Source organism: Triticum aestivum, chromosome 5B (assembly GCF_018294505.1).
Source record: "Triticum aestivum cultivar Chinese Spring chromosome 5B, IWGSC CS RefSeq v2.1, whole genome shotgun sequence".
Lineage (NCBI taxonomy): Eukaryota > Viridiplantae > Streptophyta > Magnoliopsida > Poales > Poaceae > Triticum > Triticum aestivum.
The window spans coordinates 75,258,777-75,265,895 of record NC_057807.1 but is presented as its reverse complement, the minus strand read 5'-3'; the positions used below and the strand labels follow the sequence as shown (position 1 = coordinate 75,265,895).

At 45.7% G+C, this 7,119-nt stretch overlaps 1 pseudogene; it reads left to right on the top strand.

Moving 5' to 3' along the window:
• The first annotated feature begins 785 nt into the window (after positions 1-785).
• On the top strand, positions 786-5,170 carry LOC123115713 (serine/threonine-protein phosphatase 6 regulatory ankyrin repeat subunit A-like; annotated as a pseudogene).
• Positions 5,171-7,119: the final 1,949 nt, after the last annotated feature.

The following is a 7,119-nucleotide window of genomic DNA, read 5'->3' as shown; positions in this document are numbered from 1 at the left end:
GGGGACGCCCCCGCGGCGCGATTCCGCCCGCAGATTTGGTCAGAATCGCCGGCGGCGGACGTGCAGAACCAATGGCGGGCGACGGTGGAAGGAGGTGGGGAAAGGGCGCGGTCTGAAATGTCCCTCCCGCCAACCATCTTGTGATACGGGGCACCGTAGGGGCGAGTCGGAAACCTGCGTATTCGCGGGTTGGGCCGAAGTTTTGCCGCGTCCCTCAAAATTTTTTATGGATCGGCCGCATTTGCGAGGTCTGTTTAGGCGGGATTTTTTGTGCCAACCCGCATTTTGACGATTATTTTACGAGTCGGGGCTTTTTATGGAGTCTGCTAGAAATGCTATAAGTGGTCGGTTACAATCCCATCTCACGGAAAAAATTATATGAAACCAGGTCTCACGGTTAGCAGGTGAGACCTGCCCTGATGGATGGCACGTGGCATTCACAAATCACAAAGCATTTAATCTCTCCCCCCTGATTTCAGGTGGGGGTGGGGTAGATGCTTTGTGATTTGTGAATGCCATGTGTTATCCATCAGGATGGGTCTCACCTGCTAATCCGTGAGACCTGGTCTCATAGAATTCTTTAGATCCGGCTTGCCTGCTCCCTCCCCATACTTCCATCCATGCTCCCACCTCATCCCACGGTTGTCTTTTTTCCTTTTTCCTTTCTAATCTAATTATCTTCCCTCTCATTTTAAGGGGGTGGGATTGGGCCTTATTTTGTTCCAATTAAATCAAGCCACGTATGTGGAAGCATGGATGGGCGCACGCAGAGAACGCACGGGAGGGGAGCAGGCAAGTCTCGTCTCACACTCTTTCCTCTTTTTGGCGCCATATCATCTCCGCAACTGCCGGCTTCCGACTCCCCAGTTTCCCCTCCTCCAAACCCTTCACCGCTCTCGGCGCCGACTGCCGATTCCTCAGTTTCCCCTCCCCAAACCCTTCACCGCTCTCGTCTCCTCAGTTCCGCCGCCGCCGCCATGGCTTCGTCCCCCTGCGACATCGCCCTCAAGGCAGCCCTCGGCGGCCAACTCCGCCTCCTCAAGAGTAAGCGCCGCCTCTCTCTCTCTCTCTCTCTCTCTCTCTCTCATTGATGGAACGATGTATGCTCGATTCGTCTTCTTTGTTTCGAACGCTCAAGTGGTGCTTTTTCTGTACGGACGAATTCGAGGCGGGGTGGATGCAAATCTACTAGTACTTTTCTTCCTAATTTTGGGTGGGGTGGTTGCTAGTTTCGTGAGGAAACTTCGATTTGTTCATTGAGGCGGTAAACCCCCAAAAATATTTTCAAGAAAGAAACCCTAGATTTGAGGCCGTGTGCAATCACTTCACGAAATCATTAGGGGAATGCGCTAGCTACACCGGTCTAGAATGATTGTGCTGTCTGACTTGAGTTGCTCCTGCTGTCTCCCCTTCCCAGGAATGGCCAAGAAGGTGGATCTCCGGCGAGCCAAGGACGATAAAGGGCAAACCGCACTTCATTTCGCTGCGGCCAAGGGTGCCTGGACAGCTGCAAGTTCCTGGTGGAGGAATCAGGGCTTGATGTCGATTCCGCCACGAAAACAGGTATGCGCACCTAGTTGGAATCTTATGCGTCCATAGCAGGAAAATTTGTTTCTGTTAGTACCGAGATGTTGTGTTACCCTTGTAGATGTGACACCGATGTTCTACGCCGCATTTGGGGGAAATGTCGAGGTTATGAGGTACCTTCTCGACCGCGGCGCAGACCCATCCACGGCCGATGACAGGGGCTCTGTGTCATTGCACAATGCAGCAGAGGAAGGTGGTCTTTCTCATTCTTGAGTTCACTTTGAGTCCCTGAAATCAAAGGATTGACATTGCCTACATACAAGGAGCTACTCTTCTGCAGAGGCTCTGGTTCTGATCTATTTGGATTTGCACCATGTTTGTTGTGCCTCCAGGACACTGCGAGGCTGTGAGGCTATTGCTGTTGAAAGGGGTTCATGTGGATCCTATGGATCATCGGGGCACACCATTACACTTGGCGGTTGCAAAGGACCATGTTGAGGTTGTGAAGGTTCTGCTGGAGCATGGTGCTAATGTAAGTTGTCTATTCCACTATCAGATAATTGAATGCAATATTATGAATTGGAAAGGCAAACACGATTAACTGCGTTTCGTTTGGTGATATAATGATTTATTCTTGGGGGGGTGTATCAAATATTTGATGGGCTCATTTAAAAATAATCTTTATGTGATCTAGTTAACTCTTTTCAAAACTATGGCTATTTATCTTTTCAGCCCAACAGAGTGGCTAATCACGTCTTTTCACCACTCATGATGGCCGTCTGTGGAAAGGCCTTGAAATGCATGAAGCTACTGATTGAGGTTCCAATAACTTACAGACTTCATGTATTTTCATATGTTTTTTATGTTTAAATGTGTCCTGATTTTGTTGAGTACCTTGTTTTTTCCTTGTCGGGTGTTTCATGACCGAGTAGCTTGGTTTTTCCTATCACTGAAGGTTTTTTTTTACTCCTATTCATTAATAGGCTGGCGCTGATGTGAATGTTCATGGTTACTCTGGACCAACTCCTTTAACGGAGGCAGTTGATGATGGCTTAATGGACTTTGTCATGATTTTACTAGAGGCTGGAGCCGACGCTAACATCCCTAACCAGGTAACTATAGCTCTGCCCTTGTCTCTCTGTTTACTAATTTTTATTTTATGCTCTCAAATGAAGTTCATTTAGCAGTATCTAGGATTCTTACTGCCACTGGGATGAATTCAAGAATATCTCGTTTTCTTACAGAATTTTCAGTTAAAAATAGTAATTTGATGATGTTGACCGCTTTATCTTTTCATCCTGGATCATATAACATATTATGTTCTGTTCTATGATATAGCATGGCGCAGTTCCAATTGAGCTAGCAGCAGCTCGTGGTCAACGTGAGCTTGTTGAAATTCTGTTTCCTAAGACAAAACCCATTCCATCTCAGCCAGTTTGGAGCGTTAATGGGATAATGAATACTGCAAGATCACCACGTATCAAGCATCAGGTGTGTAGATGATTTATCAATTACTTCATTCTGCCATAACCTGTAGTCCTGAAGCTGCATGATTGGTTGATATCTTCTATTTCGAACACAGTACTTCCATACGCTGTATTCTCCTTTACAGAGTGAAAAGATCACCAGGCTGTATGCATACTCATGACCTTTGAACATGCATGGACCGACCCATTTTTTGATGTATCACTGGACCTTCAGTTGTTTCCACTTTGATATCCATAGAAGAAAAATGCAACTAAACATGATAAAACGGGGCAACGGTAGCCTGCCTGCAAGCCTGCATTTTCTTGAGAAATTTAAGAACTGGTAAAAGGAAGTACAGTATCATCATAGGGAAGTTACTAAACCCAGTTGTATAGGCACTCTTTAGATATTACTACATACGGACTGAAATGAGTGAACCAACACACTAAAATGATTCTGTATACATCCAAATCATAAAAAAAGTTAGAACAACTTATAATAGTGAACAGTGGGAGTTCAATCTTAGGATGGCGGACGCTAATACATAAATAGATATATGTATTCAAATTTAGTTGGCATTTTGTTTGACCAAGTTTGCAAAGCTAACTGAGGAAACAGTGTGTATGCCTATTATTGAAGGATTACTGACCAAGAACTTTAACTTAATTTTCCAACTGTAATACTTGGCGTGCTGTTGGAACCTGCCATTCACTATGTATGCATGTAACTGACCATGGTACTGGTCCAGGACGCATCTTCTGTGGAACAACGGATAGCTGATTTGAAGTCACGAGGAAAGGAAGCATTTGGAAAGGAAGACTATATTACAGCGATGTACTTCTATGGCCTGGTAAATGCATGAACCATTTAATGATTTAATACATGTTTTAAGACGTCAGATTTGGGGGTGAAGACGGGCTTGTACTCCCTCCGTCCCATAATGTAAGATGTTTTTTGGCACTACACTAGTGCCAAAAAACGTCTTACATTATGGGACGGAGGGAGTAGTGTTTATTATAGTCTTACTACTTAATTCTCTGAATGATGGTTCATTGAACTGGTTGGTTCTTTGTTTTGGAATTTCCAACATAGAATTATGGTCGGCTTATGTGGGGTGATAGTTGGGTGATTACAATGCATTTCCTAGGATAGATCATTCATGATTTTATCTGGGAAGCCCACAACCACTTTTGTTACTCCCTCCGTCCGGAATTACTTGTCATAAAACGGATAAAAATGAACGTATCTACAACTAAAATACATCTAGATACATTCATTTCTTGGACGAGTAATTCCGAACGGAGGGAGTACATCAGATCAGATGTTAAACTAAAGAAAAGGCAATGATGTGCTTGACAGAGCCTGTTAGATTAATTTACTACTGCACCAACAGACACCTGAAGCTGAGCTCTCTGGTCGTAAATGCAGGTAATGGATATAGACCCACTTGATGCCACCATGTTTGCTAACCGGAGCCTCTGCTGGCTGCGGATGCGAGAAGGGGACAGAGCTTTGGAAGATGCACGGCAATGCATAATGATGCGGCCCCATTGGTCCAAGGCATGGTACCGTGAGGGCAAAGCTCTCAGTTTCATGAAGACGCGTTCCTGAAAGCACAGGAACTGGACCCTAAGAGTGACGAGATCACCAAAGCTCTGAGGTAGCAATGCTGGTCACTCACACACTCACTGCCCTGAATGATTAGGCATCCTTTTTGATGCCTTTGATTCTCGCATCTTGCTTGCAGGGAGGCTGTCAGTGCGATGGAGGAGCTGCGCGTGTGATATAAGCAGCTGCCAGTGCCGGGTCGCTCGGAGAGGAGGAAGAAGAGAACGAGACGGGCTGGCTTTGATTCATTCTCCCATCTCTGTATCGACCCTGCTGTATTTTCCTTGCACCAGATGCTACCCTAGTAGTAGTACTACACTAGGTATTACTGCTCGTGTGTCAGAAGGTGTTGCAGCTGGCTAGCTAACCAGTCCCCAAGCTGTGCTGGATCAGGGGTCTCGATTTTGGTAGGCTACGGCGATGTTTTGTGACAGACGGCATATGCCTGATGGTGTGCTCTGCAATGATATGGTCGTTACCGTTTCTTTTCAAGTTTTCTGTCCTTGTCTGAGAATAGTAGTACTAATAAGGTAAAGAATGCATAGCTAGTGAGGAGTGTTTTTGTACATGTCGTTTGGTTGCAATATTTGTCCATAACGACGTTATCTTAGCGGGTTTGGAGCTGCATGAATTCACCTATCCTTTCTTTGCTATTCTTTGAACAGAGTTTTGCATTCAGCTTTACTCAGTTATGCTCATGGTGTTTTTCTTATCTTCTTGGCATGCCCTGCAATTCCCTGCAATTGTTAGTGCAAGAGGTTCATCTGGATTCTACACGACTACACTAGGTATGTTCTTTTTTTCCTTTCAAAAGGTACTTAGAGCATCTACAACCGGACTTCACAAATTTGACCCTTTATACGTCCATAGGCGTGTCCACGGACATTCTTAGCGTTTGCAGCTGCCCCCTCATATCCGGTCCTGGAATCCATGCACTCATGCAACATGAGATAAACTTAGATCATCAACAAAATAATCATAGAAAGAAACAACAACAACAAAGCCTTTAGTCCCAAGCAAGTTGGGGTAGGCTAGAGGTGAAACCCATAAGATCTCGCAACCAACTCATGGCTCTGACACATGGATAGCAAGCTTCCATCCCCTGTCCATAGCTAGCTCTTCGGTGATACCCCAATCCTTCAGGTCTCTCTTAACGGACTCCTCCCATGTCAAATTCGGTCTACCCAGCCCTCTCTTGACATTCTCTGCACGCTTTAGCCATCCGCTATGCACTGGAGCTTCTGGAGGCCTGCGCTGGATATGCCCAAACCATCTCAGACGATGTTGGACAAGCTTCTCTTCAATTGGTGCTACCCCAACTCTATCTCGTATATCATCATTCCGGGCTCGATCCTTCCTCGTGTGGCCACACATCCATCTCAATATACGCATCTCCGCCACACCTAACTGTTGAACATGTCGCCTTTTAGTCGGCCAACACTCAGCGCCATACAACATTGCGGGTCGAATCGCCGTCCTGTAGAACTTGCCTTTTAGCTTTTGTGGCACTCTCTTGTCACAGAGAATGCCAGAAGCTTGGCGCCACTTCATCCATCCGGCTTTGATCCGATAGTTCACATCTTCATCAATATCCCCATCCTCTTGCAGCATTGACCCCAAATACCGAAAGGTGTCCTTCTGAGGTACCACCTGACCATCAACGCTAACCTCCTCCTCACACCTAGTAGTACTGAAACCGCACATCATGTACTCGGTTTTAGTCCTACTAAGCCTAAACCCTTTCGATTCCAAGGTTTGTCTCCATAACTCCAACTTCCTATTTACCCCCGCCTGACTATCGTCAACTAGCACCACATCATCCACAAAGAGCATACACCATGGGATATCTCCTTGTATATCCCTTGTGACCTCATCCATCACCAATGCAAAAAGATAAGGGCTCAAAGCTGACCCCTGATGCAGTCCTATCTTAATCGGGAAGTCATCAGTGTCGACATCACTTGTTCGAACACTTGTCACAACATTATCGTACATGTCCTTGATGAGGGTAATGTACTTTGCTGGGACTTTGTGTTTCTCTAAGGCCCACCACATGACATTCCGCGGTATCTTATCATAGGCCTTCTCCAAGTCAATGAACACCATATGCAAGTCCTTCTTTTGCTCCCTATATCTCTCCATAAGCTGTCGTACCAAGAAAATGGCTTCCATGGTCGACCTCCCAGGCATGAAACCAAACTGGGTTTTTTTCACGCTTGTCATTCTTCTTAAGCGGTGCTCAATGACTCTCTCCCATAGCTTCATTATATGGCTCATCAGCTTAATTTCACGGTAATTAGTACAACTCTGAACATCCCCCTTGTTCTTGAAGATTGGTACTAATATACTCCGTCTCCATTCTTCTGGCATCTTGTTTGCCCGAAAAATGAGGTTGAAAAGCTTGGTTAGCCATACTATCGCTATGTCCCCAGACCTTTCCACACCTCAATGGGGATACAATCCGGGCCCATCGCCTTGCCTCCCTTCATCCTTTTTAAAGCCTCCTTGACCTCAGAC